The 13,049-nt window shown below is 39.6% G+C and overlaps 1 pseudogene; it reads left to right on the plus strand.

Moving 5' to 3' along the window:
- Nucleotides 1-5,767: 5,767 nt before the first annotated feature.
- The window catches only part of LOC110211291 (N-acetyllactosaminide alpha-1,3-galactosyltransferase-like), a 62,288-nt pseudogene continuing 55,006 nt past the window's right edge, over nt 5,768-13,049 (plus strand).

Below are 13,049 nucleotides of genomic sequence, written 5' to 3' on the forward strand. Positions count from 1 at the left end.
CTTCCCAAATAGAATGTCTAGCAACCTGAATATCAACCAGGAAGGACAGCAAACATCATGGTATAAAATCCAATTCTTTTTTATTCTTTGAGTTTACTACCCATCTGACAGGGTTGTAGTGAGAAAAACACTTTGTAAACATAAAAGCCCTCTATAAATGTGAACTGTCATTATTGTTTCTGTCATTTGGCCTTGAGCAAGGTAACAGGAGAGTGGATATAGCCTTTTATAAAATATTTCCCAGCAGAGAATATTGTTGAGGACAAAAATCTCACCTTTTTGGAGACAGGAGAAAGAAGCAGCACCCAGCCTAGACAAACTCAGAGGTCACCTTAGGCCATTTCTACAGGAAGGTGCTAAAGCACAGGACAAGCTTTCAGTCTTCATCAGTGTTGTTGAAAGGCATGTTCTTAGGAATACTAAAAGATAAATGCTGATGAATAATCTCACTTATAAAGCAATCACAAGGAATGAGTCCCTAGAATAGCTTAAGAAGGGGGCTATAAGGAAACATAGACTGCAGTAATAAATATCAGAAATGTAAGATTCATTCAAAAATTCACTTAATATATGACTGCTTTTAAATGGGCCATTTCAATGGCATCCACAGCCCTTCTGTATCTAAGGAAGAAATTAGATCAGTCATAGGATGTTGTAGCTGGAAAAGACCTTACAGTTCACCTAGTCCAATCATTTTATTTTACAAGTAAGGAGAAAAAAGAAAAACAATTTTTTTGGAAGCAACAGGGGATAAATGACTTGCGCAGGGTCACACAGCTAGTAACTATCTAAGGGCAGATTTGAATTCAGGTCTTCCTGATTCTAGGGCCAGTGCTCCATCCACTTTGCCACCTAACTGTCCCTAGAAGAACAAATGTTTAAAGATAAATGTTGATGCTAGGATCAGAATAATCATAGATTTAGAGTTAGAAGGGAACTTAAAGTCCATCTAGTCCAATCCCCTCATCTTGCAAATAAGAAAACTGAGGCCCAGGGATGGTAAGCAATTTGTGAAAGTTCACATAGTCACTGGCAGAACCAGGATTTGAACCTAGGTCCTCTGACTCCAAAACTCAAAATACTTTCCATTGTCCCAAGCAACTCCTCTCCACTGAAGCCAGGTTATGTGGTTCAGATGGCAGCCTATACTCTGTCAGATATTAATGAAATGTTCACAAATTGACATTTTTTAAAGAGATGGACAAGTAAGACTGACCATATTTAACTCCTCATTTGTTTGCATATTTTTAAAAATCTATTCTTTCTCTTTTTTTCTCTTCCAGGAAAAAAAATAATGACCTTCAAAGGAAAAATGGTTCTATTCTCATTACTGATTTTAATGATTGCACTGTTCATATTTTGGGAATCTTTTTCCAGGTATCTATGAAACATTAATGAATCAAGTCATTAGAGTTAACTGTGGTGGCTGATTTCAAGCAGGCAAACTTCTATTTTACCTTATTTTTTTTTAATGACAGTTATGCACTGCAGGTGAAGGAGAAATTCCCTGTAAGTCATAGTGCATCCCTGCCTTTGTCTCTAACTTGAACAGAGTGCCAAGTGGCTTTGATATTTTAGTACCCTATGGGTGCTGAAGACAGCTGCTAAGATGCAGAGATTGTTGGGGGAGTTAATCTTCCCTTCTCCCTGTTCCACTTTTCTCTAATTCTTTCAGCATAGTGAGAAAATGCCTTTTAATAATGTGCCTTCTTGTCTTTGAAACATCTGCCCAATGAGAATGGTGTCTCCTTCAGGAGCCAGTCCCATACTATTAATGCCTTACTCTGGCAAGAAAAGGAACACACTGGATCTGGAGTCAGGCAGGACACCCTCAAGGTGAATCCTACCTGTGCCACTAACTGACCATGTGACCTTAAGCAAATCTCACCACTATCTGCCTCTGTTTCTTTATCTGTAAAGTGGGGGAAATAAATACACTACCTCATAGGATATGAAATGTTAGATAAATATCAGCTACTATTATTACAATTGTTTTCCTAAGCTTTTAGTGTCTCTTCTCTCCAATCCATTCTCTATATACCAGAGATGTAAAAAAACATGGCCCCCTGGCCACATGAGGCCCACGACACTCTTGAGTGTGGCAGAAACCAGATTAAAATGTATTTTCTATCTGATTTTCATGTGTTAATGTATTTAAAAAGACATAAATAAACATATGCCATTTTCTACATCAATATTTGGCCCCCAAAGCTCCTTATGTAGAGTCTACATGCCTCCATTTCTATTTGAATTTGACACCATGCTCTGCAGGCAGCCACAATCCTCTTCCTATCTATGTAGGTCTGATCACGTGGTTCCACAGCTCAAAATGCTTCAGCCTATTGTGTCTAAGATAAATTCCTTGGTTTAGTCCTCCACAGTCTGGCTCCAGGCTACCTTTGAAGCTTTATTTCACTTCTTCTCTTCTACACCCTCTACATCCTAGCCAAGTTGGACTGCCATCACCTGCCTCCATGTATTCAGAGAAATCGTCCTACCCCTCCAGGAATGCGCTCCCTCTTCGTGCCTTCTTTCAGATGCCTTTTTCTCCCCTCAAGACTTAATTTGGGCACTGCTTCAGACAGTTTCCAGTGTTCTCTCCCTCCTCAAATATTTCTGGAGGACTCCACTGCTCTCTCTTGCCTCCTTCACTCACTATTTTGTGTTGTACTTAACTGTGGGCATATTGTATCACTCCAGTAGAATAAAAGCCCTTTAATGGCTTATAATTTTTCTTTTGTCTTAGAATCCACAGTACCTTAAACAATGCCTTAAATGTTGTAGGAATTTAATAAGTGCTGGTTGAATTGAATGGTATATAGACTATAATGCTCAAAGAGCATTTAATATGAATATTGAACATTTGGGTAGCATTCCAAAGATCCATCTCCATCATGATATTGAACAAGTTTCTCTTTGGCTTGTACATCAAGAAATGATAGGAGGTCTATAGCAGCTAACAAACATCCTCTCCTTTCCCCCTAGCCTAGTGTCAAAACTATAATAATTCCACAGGACTAGGGGATCGTGTCCAACTCTTTGTCACCCCATTTAGGGTTTTCTCAGCAGAGATACTGCAGTGGTTTGCCATTTCCTTCTCCAGCTCATTTTACAGATGTGGAACTGAGGCAAACAGGGCTAAGTGACTTGCTCAGGGTCACCCAAATAGTAAGTGTATGAGGCTAGATTTGAACTTGGAAAGATGAGTCTTCTTAACTCCAAGCTGGGTACTCTAACCACTGTGTTAACCACCTAGCTGCCAGAAGGTACCTTAAATACTTTTAAGTCCATCCTTTTCATTTTACAGAAAAGGAAACAGAGAGAGATCCTAAGAGGTAAAGAGACTTGTCCAAGGTCACACAAGTGATGAGTGAGTCCCAGAGCCAGGATTCAAATCTGTATCTTCTCACTGGAGGCCCGGGACTCTTCTCAGCATACTTAACTATTTCCCTCTGATGAAGTTCTTCCCAAATTAGGGATTCGATGTTTTCCATTCTTTTGAAATAAAGACCAGTTTCTATTATGAATATATCCCTCTTGATTATTGCTTCTGCTTTTAACTCATTAATTTAATTTGATAAATTCTGCATTCAAATCAGGTGGAAGGACAGTAAGATACCCAAGTGATTTTGTTAACAGCAGAGAGAATGACCACAAGATACATCATTAATGCTAAAGAGACTGCAAAAGCAGTGACCATTAGGAAGCAGCAGAGAGCTTTTGAGAGCATGGAGCTCTAAGTTGAAAAGATTCTTATCTCTCTTAAAGCTAAAGTCCCATGTAGCTGCTGAGAAGAAAGTCAAGACTACTAGTCCTTCAAATAATAGCTGGACTTCACCCATACAAAAGCCTCATGACAGTCACTCCTGAGATGTATCTATGTTCATTGCAACAGTCACATCAGCATTGCTTCTAAATCCTAAGAACAGTAAGACACACACTGGAGTCTTAACCTCACAGAAGACTTGCATCTTGAAGCAGTGTTATAGAGTAGAAAGAGAGCTGGACTTGGGAGTCGAGAAACTTGGTTTTGAATCCCATATCTGACAAATGCTGGGTGACCTTTAAGTCCCAGCCTTCCTCATCTGTAACACTCGGGTAGCATGATAATCTTTGTAATACCTACCTCATTGGGTTGTAGTGAGGAAAGCACATTTTTACCTTTAAGGTGCTACTGAGATGAGAATTATTATTATGGAATTTAAGAGCTAGAAAGGTCCTGAAAGATTATCTAGTTTAACTTCCTTATTTTACAGATGAGAATAAACAAAATATCCATAGTCTGCTCATCATGTATTGGTAATGTATTGAGTATGAGGGATAACAGGTCTGCAACCCAAGTACTTCACTGGTATCCATGAGACGTTAAAAGAACCAGATGATCATCTGCTGTTTGTCCTTCTTTCAAAGAGGTCCAGTGGCATTACTGGGTGATGTCTTGACTTCTTATGAATTGGATTTAAGTGAGGCAGAGCTGCACAAAGCCATCAGCCTCATTCTCTTTTCCAGGCATCGAAGTCCAATGGCAGGAAAAAGTCAAGATGAGTAGTAATGGCCTGGGTTGCAATTAATGACCTTGGCATCTTTGATGTCTGACCAAGCTCTAAGAGCTCCACAGTGCCTGCTTCAGCCACCTTCATGGCTGTTGGGACAAAGTGTTTTCATCCACCCTTCCTCAGAGGGAAGTCTTCACATGTTTGGGATTGTCATCCCCCTACCTCACCAATGGGTTTGAGGCCCATCAGTCACCCTCAACCTGGTTTAACCCATCTGCTGAGATGGTTTTACTAGAATGAGGCTACCACAGATGCTACAGTTTCTTAGAGCCACAGGTGAGAGTTGGGGGACAAGAGGACACCAAAGGTTCAGGCTACTCATCCACCTAAATGCCTGTAGGCCCCTGGGCAAGTCACTTCTCCAATTCAATATCTATGACCCTATGGGATTAGATACTAATCAGGGCTCTAGCTCTGACTTGTGTGAAAAAGTCACTGACCTTGGGCAGAGGGTGGGGGGGGGGGTCAGTTTTCCTACCTCTCTATAAAATAAAGAGATATCATTCCCAGGGATAGTGTGAGCAAAGAAGCAGCCACAGAATTTAAAGGGGTCTTAGACATCATCTCTTTCAATCTCTTCATTTTACAAATAAGGAAACTGAGGCCCAGAAAGGAAGTAACTTTCCCAAAGATCATACTGTTAGACAATAGCAAAAAGGGAATTGAAACCCCAGTGTCTTGGCTCTCAATACAGTGCTCTTTATGATCACCAGAAGCAGTCTCTGAAGAAGCAATGTGATATGGAGTGCTAGATTTGACTTAAATGAACATTGGTTCAAATTCTGACGCTATGTGACCTTGGGTTCCCCTCTCTGGGCTAGCGTCAACAACAATGATGCCCTTCAAGGATCATCTCTAGGAAGATCTGTGAGGCCAATCCCTCCTCATTTGTATTTTTCATATTTGTCATTTCTTGAGTATACAACACTGTTCCATTCTACTCATATATCATAATTTGTTCAACCATTCACCAATCATGAGACATATAGGATTGTTTCCAGTTTTCTGCTGCCACAAATAAAGCTATTATAGTCAAGCACTTGAAAGGCTGTCATGGGGAAGAGAGATTAGACTTTCTTCTACTCGACCCTGAAGGAAGAATTAGGAACAGTAGAGGGAAGACACAGAAAGGTAACTTTCCACTCCATGCAAGAAAAAAACCCATGCCAATTAAGAGCGACGATTGTTGGAGTATGCTGCCTAAAGGGGTCATGGGTGCTCCATCACAGGCATCTGCAGTCAGAAGCTGCAAGCACTTGGCAGGGATGTTGGAGAAAGGATTTCTCTGCAGATATGGGGGGCTCAAGCTGGCTGCTGAGACGCTAAAAGCCGCAGGCTTCTGTGACCTAGTGTACATTCAATCGAGATACCAGTATCTTTTGTTTGACTCTCTTTAATGTCTGTTTGCACCCAGGAGCTGGGCTGATCTGCCAGAAGAAGTCCAGCTGTCAGACTGGTTTTATCCTGAATAAGAGCAGAGCCTCTGCCTTTGAGATAAAAACATCAGCATAACTCAAGCATGAGGCAGGGAGGCCAGCTAGCAACAGCCATGGAAAGACTCTAGCCGTGAGAGAGAACATGACTCACTGAAAGGCAAAACACATGCTCAAGGCTGTTACAAACAAACCCAAGGCCCAGGTTGGATCCTGCATAGACTATTTGAAGATGTTTACACACTGCCTCTTCTCCTCTCTGTTTCATTAGTGAAATTAGTGGAAATTAGTTTTCAGCAGCACTGAATTTAGTGAATGCCCTTATCCTATTTATAAGAAGATGGTGAAAGGAAGTGGGGAGGGGTATATGGTAGGATGAGTATAGTCAATGTAAACTCAGACATTAAATGGAATTTCTCTTTGAAACCTGTCACATCTAAGATATACAAAGGGTCCCAAAAGTCTTAGTGCAGTTTTAAACTTAACTAGCTTTAAACTGCACTAAGATTTTTGGGATGCTTTGTATATCTTTTTTGAAAACTTATTCTCTTTTCAATTCATGGAACAAAACAAGCATTTCTATAACAGTACAGTAAAAAGATGATTGCACAAGAAACTGCACATCTACCATGTACAACTTGCTATTCCCTCCAAATATACAACAAATTTATCATATAAATTTCCTTTTTCTTTTTTTTCTTCTCCCCTCCCCTAGATGGCTACCTTTGGACACAAATAGTTCTCTCTCTCTCTCTCTCTCTCTCTCTCTCTCTCTCTCTCTCTCTCTCTGTATATATATATATATATGTGTGTGTGTGTGTGTGTGTGTGTGTGTGTGTGTGTGTGTGTGTGTGTGTGTGTATGTATGTGTATATATATATATATGTAAAATTATTCTATACATATTTCTATTTATCAGTTCTTTCTCTGGAGTCAGATCGCATCTATCTTCACATGTCATTTATTTTAATTTGTATATTTCTAATACTTTGTATATCTTTACAATATGCTCCACTTCAAGAAAATTATGTAGCTTACATTTCTACGGTGGTTAAAGTCTTATATACCACTTTCTTCACAACAGTCCTGGGAGGCAAGTATTGCCTTTATTAACCTCATTTTAGAGATGAGGAAACTGAAGCCAAGACAGAGTTAAAGAAATTACTTACCCAAGGTCACACAGCCAGGTCAAAGCCAGAATATTCACATAACTCTACAGGCTCCAAGTGCTGAGCTCCTACTACCATGCCATGCTGCTTCTCCAGTAAGTTTCTGATTTATTTATTTATTTGGAGTGTGTGCACTGCAAATGGGGACTTCCTATCTAAAATAATTTATTGGAGCAGGGAGAAAACAAATTAGGTATAGGAAGTATGAAAGGAAGATTCTTGAAAACATGTCTTGGTGGATTAAAACTTTGTTCCTGGTATGGTACAGTTTTAATTTAATAAATAATTGAGTTTTCAGGGAAGAAAGGATAATAAGTATGAAAGTATACTAATTACAGGCAATTCGCCAACCTCTTGAAAGTTTCCTTTCTTTTCCCCCTTTTACTATGTAGTATTATTTATTTAATTAATATTTATTATTTTGGGGAAATGCAGATATAAATACCTCTCTAGTCATACCGACTAAAGGACCTAGCAATGACCATAACTACTATTTTTGACTCACATCTCTTTTCTAGTTACCAAGTATCCCTTAGCCATCCCCTCCATTTCTATAGCTCCCAGTATCCCTTGAGTTGACTTCCACGTTACTATTTTCAACCCTGACCTTTCTTCTAAGCCCCATACTCTCATTTCAACCTGCCTGCAGCACCCAAACTCAACATATTCAAAACCAAACTCATCATCATCATCATCATCATTTCCTTTTTTAGCAAATTCTCACAATTCTATAACATGGACATTGATGATGGTGATGGTCACTATAATATTAATAACTCATATTTATACAGTGATAGAATGTTTTCAAGTGTTTTCCACACAACAATCCTGTGAGGTAGCTAGCACAAACTCTTCTAGATTCCCATTTTACAGATGAGGAAATGGTGCCTCAAAGAAGTGATGTGACTTGTCCAGGGTTGTAGCTGAATCAGGATTTTAATCCAAGTCTCCTGACTCTTCTTTCCATTGAGCCATGCCAAATTATGCTATTTCTCTCAACAACCAAGCTTACACTAAAAGCTGGACAAAGTCATTTTATCATCTTCCTCACAAAATCTTGTTATCCTAACTTATGTTAATGGCACCTTCTACTGAGACTATTGCATCTCTCCCTAAATATTGTGTCTGACTTTGCCACCTCCATCCCTTTGGTCACACTTTCCTGCCTTGAACTGTTCTCCCAGCCTCCAGTTCCTCCAGTCTAAACCCCGAGGCCAAATGAACAGTTCTGATTAAATTTCTGCCTCCTTCTTCCCAAGCCTCATTCAAAAACTTTCCACGTTCCCCTTCCTTCATTGCTTACTGAAATTCCTTCCGCTTACTCTGCAACCTGGCTCAAACTTTTCTAGCTTTGTCTTCCACTGTTCCCCCTTATTCATTCTATGTGGGATCCAGACACCTGGATCTACTCACCATACTCACCCCAAGCCCTGAGTTTTGCTACCTCTATGCCTTTGCTAACACTATTTCTTTGCCTGGAACAGCCCACTGCCCTCATTCCCCATCTCTTCTGGCACCCATCTTCCCCATACCTTTATCCCAGATCCATCTCATTCCTATCCATCTTCCAAGGCCCAGCCCAAAATCTGCTTTCTCCAATGAAGCCTTCCCTAATCCTCCAGAACAAAAGGGAAACTCTCCTTGCTCTATATTACCTGAGTGCTTTGTATCTGTTTTATTGAACTTTCACTCTACCTCCTACTGCCCACAGTGGCCCAGAGGAGATGTTAACTTATATGCGTATGTCTTATTTCCATCTTTGTCTCCCTCATAGAGCCTAGCACCCGGCCTTAAATATAACAGGTGTTCAATAAATACATGAATGAATTCAATCTGATTTATTCCAATTCAACAAATAATTGGTCAAGCACCTACTATTTATGAGGCATTGGATCAGGTATTGATAGATAGGACAAAGACCTGCTCTCAAAGAGTTTACAATCTAATGGAAGAATTAATGAATGCTACTAGCAGATCTAAGGCATAGGCAAGAGAGATGGTAAAAGGAAGTAAAATCGTAGAAAGAGAAGGAGGGAGGAAGAGAGGGAGAAAGAGAAGATTTTTTAAAAAGAGCAGATAGGATGAGCAGTGCTATCAAACATTATCTTAAGTGCCAACATCTAAAGTAATTGGCAATCCAGACTAAAGAGTAACATCCCAAATCATTATAGACTTTGGTCACAGGCCAGGACAACATTTGCCTCTGACTTAACAGCAGGGCTTTGACCAAGTTGCTTTTGTCTTTTTTAACAGAAGACACATTAATGTTCTAACGCTGACTAATGGTTTGCTCTAGTTGTGTGGGAAGGCACTTTGTAGAAAAAGATCCTAGAAGATTACTGTGGGTTTGACTGTGCTTGCCATTGGAAAGTAGATGGAGCTGATAAGCAGCATCATAGAATCATAGATTCTTGAGTTGGAAGGGCACTCAGCGGTCACCTAGTCCAAATCCTTCTCAAATCGTGAATCTGTTCTGCAACATTATGGACAAGTAATTTTCCAGTTTCCAGTTTCAGCTCTAAGACCACCAGTCTTGAGGAGCTCATTCATTTGAACCTTCCCATTCCTACCTTGGCAGTCCATTCCACTTTCAAATGGCCTTAAGTGTTGAGAGTTTTTTTTCCCTTTGTGTTAAGCCAACATCTAAAAAGTTTACTCTACTTCAATTTAGAAATATATAGAAAATTAGTTGTGGCCTTATCAGCCCTCTAAACCAGAGGTGTCAAACTCCAGACCCATAAAACTCCTCGTGGAGCTGGTTCAGATTAAAAGGTAACTGGGAAATGTTTAACAAAATAAATAAAAATACAATACAATATAAATAATGTTAATTTGTGGTTTTCTAAGTCAATATGCTATCTCAAGGTTTTGAGTTCGACATCACTTTTCTAAACCAGTAACGGTTAATATTAATCATATAGGGTAATATAATATATTTAAGGTAATACAAGAAGGTGAGGACTTAATGTCAGAAGCTTCATCTCTCTGTTCTTGTGATTTTGTGACAGCTAAAATGGGCATGGGGGCATTCCAGAGAGATGAGTTCCTCTGATCAGAATAAAAGTATTGAGAAGTTGCCTTTCCCAGGGTTGACTTTAAAGTTTATAGAGCTAGATATAGTTCTTTCTCCAAGCTCTTTCTCTTCCCTAATCATTCCCCAGAACTGGGATCCACAATGGAAGGACAGTTTCTTCATTTTTATACTACCCCTAAAACACGTAGGGTGGGATGAAAAGGAAAACCAATTTACATGGTTCACACTTACTTACATAATACTTTGCTCCTGACAGCCCTATACATAAGGTTCTATGAGTAGTATTATCTCCATTTGTACAGGCAAGAAAATGGGCTGAGGAAGGTCAAGTAATTTGCCTGTGGTCACATAGATAGTATCAGACCTAGGATTTAAACTCAGGTTTTCCAACTCCAAATCCAACACACTTTCCACTAAGTCACACTGCCTCTTTCATACCACAGAGCTGTGTTCCAGATTCTTAATGGTTTCTCTTGCCACATCTTTCTAAGACTCTTCAACCTTGTGCATTATCTTAATTTTCATCCGTAGGCACAGATTTGAATTTCACCTGCTTTATTCATATGTTTGCAAAAACACAGAAACATAGCTAAATTTAACCTGCTCTTCCTAGGGACTGTATTCCAAAAATAAACTGTTCAAATTCCCAAACAGCAATAATCTGGATAAATTAGTTCCAGAATTCTAATTTTCTGCATTTAGTAATGAACTCTCTGTATATATTGGGCTAAAAAATAAAGTGGGCTTTTCTTATAACATACATGGTATAAATATTCAACTTGTAGTCTTTAACTGTAGCCTCTCAGATAATGTAGGCTTTCTTTGCCCCAGAGTAACAAAGCATGAAGCTAGAATTGGGAGAAAGAAAGAGACTTCTCTCCACAGTCACCACCATCCCTGCATCGCTGTGAACAGGTCAACCATCAACCACCCCCAGGGTTTCGTCCCTGGGGCTCAACTTCTCCCATAAGAATTAGGAGGACAGGGCAGCTAAGTGGCACAGTGGGACCTGAGTTCAAATCCGGCCTCAGACACATAACACTCACTAGCTGTGTGACTCTGAGCAAGTCACTTAACTCCAATTGCCCTCACCAAAAAAAATAATTAATTAATTGATTGATTGATTGATTGATTAATTAATTAGGAGGACATGTTCCCACTCCTTCTCCCAGCACAATTGTATCTGGGGTTGGACTGTCTTCTAGGCCATCTGCCACTGCTTCTCCATACAAATGTTCAACCAAATTTGTCCCAGGAGCAACGATTTCCAGTCAGGGCTCTGTTGTCTCTAACTTACGCAAAACTCTCTTCTTATCATTCCATCTTAGGTGTGTATACATTCACTGAACCTCCTAATTTATGTATTAAGCAGGCAGCTTTTGAGGTCACAGACCCTAAAAATATGTGGGGCTGGAATAGTTTATTAAATCTCACTCCCTCTAGCAGCAGCCCTGTCTGACTTCATGCCAACAGCATATGATGTTATTAATTCAATTGCTTTCTCACAAATCAGCCAGGTTCATGGAAGTATAGGACTGAGTGAGACCAATCTATACTGAGGTTCAGAGGCCTAATAGCTTGTGTGACTATGGGCCAGTCACTTCACTGCTCTAATGCTCAGTTCTTCATATGTTAAATAAATATTAAAATATTTGCATTCCCTAAGTCACAAGATTGTTGTAAAGAAAATGCTTTGTAAACAGCAAATCTCAATGAAGATAAGATGTTAAGATGTCAGCCCCATTTTTTGAAAGCTATAAAGTATCAGGCACAGAGCAGAAGACCACAAGGGGGCAGCAAAGGGCTGCTGTCTGTATGTGAGTGCATGGCTCAAGTTTCTCTAAGAATTGGTTTCAGAGAATCTCGGAAGAAAAACAAAAATAATAACTGGCATTTATATATCAGTTAAGGCCTATGAAGTTTTTTATATACATCATGCTATTTGATCCTCAAAACTACCCTGTGAAGGTGGTACTATATATCTTTATATTCCCCATTTTACAGATAAGGAAACAGGCTTTAAATGATTTGCCCAAGGGTCGCAGAGCTAGTAGCTGTCAGAGACAGGATGTGAATCCTGCACTCTGCTGATTCCACAGACTCATAGGACTCCACCTTCTGCAAGAAGCCTTTCCTGACTATGCCCAAAGGACTATAAAGCTGTGCATACCCTTTAACCCAGTAAAACCACTTCTAGGTCTATATCCCAAAAATATCATACAAATGGGAAAGGACCCACATGTACAAAAATATTTATAGCAGCTCTTTCTGTGGTGACAAAGAATTGGAAATTGAGGGGATGCCCATCAATTGGGGAATGGCTGAACAAGTTGTGGTACATGAATGTAACAGAATAGTATTTTGCTATAAGAAATGATGAGTAGGCAAATTTCAGAAAAAACCTGGAAAGACTTATATGAACTGATGCTGAGTAAAGTGAGCAGAACCAGGAGAACATTGTACACAGTAACAGCCACATTGTGTGATGACTAACTTTGATAGATTCAGCTCTTCCCAGCAATACAATGATGCAAGACAATTCCAAAAGACTCATGATGGAATGTAATTGGGAATAATAAAATACTATTAAGTGGGGGGGGGATTTTTTAAAAATTTAAAAAGAGTCTTTCCCGCCTTCCCCAGGCTAGCACCTTCACCCGGGATGATCTCTCTTTTATACCACATATACACTGTATACATCTATTTTCTCTCCTATTAGAATGTGAGCTCTTTGAGGGCAGGGATCATGCTGTAACCTTTCTTTGTATTCCCAAAGTTCAGCATAGTGCTTGGCACATAGTAGGAGCTTAATAAATGCTTGCCAATGATGAAGAATCAGGACAGATCTTTTTGGAGC

Source organism: Phascolarctos cinereus, unplaced genomic scaffold (assembly GCF_003287225.1).
Source record: "Phascolarctos cinereus isolate Bilbo 61053 unplaced genomic scaffold, phaCin_HiC Scaffold_2;HRSCAF=192, whole genome shotgun sequence".
In the NCBI taxonomy this organism is placed as follows: Eukaryota; Metazoa; Chordata; class Mammalia; order Diprotodontia; family Phascolarctidae; genus Phascolarctos; species Phascolarctos cinereus.